General features: G+C 37.2%; 1 non-coding gene across 1 annotated transcript; it reads right to left on the bottom strand.

Moving 5' to 3' along the window:
• Positions 1-763: 763 nt before the first annotated feature.
• Positions 764-869, bottom strand: LOC121211757 (small nucleolar RNA R71). Its single transcript, XR_005906975.1, has one exon. It is a non-coding gene; the product is annotated as a small nucleolar RNA R71 (small nucleolar RNA).
• Positions 870-1,098: the final 229 nt, after the last annotated feature.

Here is a 1,098-nt window from a genome sequence, read left to right as displayed (position 1 = left end):
TTAGTCATTTTTCGCAATTGGGCTCACAAACGTCAAAATTAACTCACCAAATTTTTCATGTACTATTATAGATGTGCTATGACTCCAAAATAATAATAAAATAATTTTTTTGACTTCGAATTTGTGGTCCCGAGATCACTATTCTGACTAGCCGCAAAATCGGGCTGTTACAATATTACTCACAATAGAGGCATACTTATTGTAGCAACCACAGATCCAAAAAGAATAATGAGAAGAAATCATTGATAGCAGCAGTAGCAAATTCAAGATCCACCACCGCCAGCTATATTTAATGTACCATGTAACAATCCACTATTCCGAGACGCTGACAATAATGCCTTAGGAGACCCACGAGCACCATAGTTTCTCGTAAACGAACAGATGGTACAAAATGAAAGGACTCTAAGGGAATATGCTCTACCAAGCTTAGACATGGTTCAGGAAAGTATAGCAAGGCCGACAATTACAGCCAATAGTTTTGAGATCAAACCAGCGATGGTACAAATGGTTCAAAATAATCTACAGTTTAGGGGAACCATGACAGAGAACCCTAATAAGCGTTTGAAACGGCATTTCCAACTCTGTGATACTTTTATGTATTAAAGGGTTACTAATGATGCTATTCATCTTCGATTATTTCCCTTTTCTTTGATTGATAATGCTTTTTCTTGGTTAGACTCTTAGGCACTAGAATCTATCACGATAGGGGGCAAACTCCCTGAAAAGTTTTTACAAAATTTATTCCCAATTAGCAAAGCAATTCAGCTAAGAAGAGAGATTGCTATCTTTAGATAAATGAAAGGAGAAAGTTTCTCTGAGGCATGGGAACGCTTCAAAACTTTGATTCAAAAATGTTCGTACCACAGATTTCCTAAGCTGATGTGGCTGCAAGTATTTTACAAAAGGTTGGATGCAAGTGCAAGATCTTGACTAGACGAAACAATAGGAGGAGCCCTCATAAATTGGACATACGAGGATGTGTACGAAATTATTGAAAATATGGCATTAAACTCCTGTCAGTGGCCAACTGAACGCTTCAAATATGGCTAGAAAACTTCTACGGTCAAAGCTATTCAAGAGGATAGTAAGTATTAGTAG

Source organism: Gossypium hirsutum, chromosome A12, assembly GCF_007990345.1.
Source record: "Gossypium hirsutum isolate 1008001.06 chromosome A12, Gossypium_hirsutum_v2.1, whole genome shotgun sequence".
Taxonomy (NCBI): Eukaryota; Viridiplantae; Streptophyta; class Magnoliopsida; order Malvales; family Malvaceae; genus Gossypium; species Gossypium hirsutum.
The sequence above is the reverse complement of the archived record's forward strand: the minus strand, read 5'-3'. Positions and strand labels throughout refer to the sequence as shown.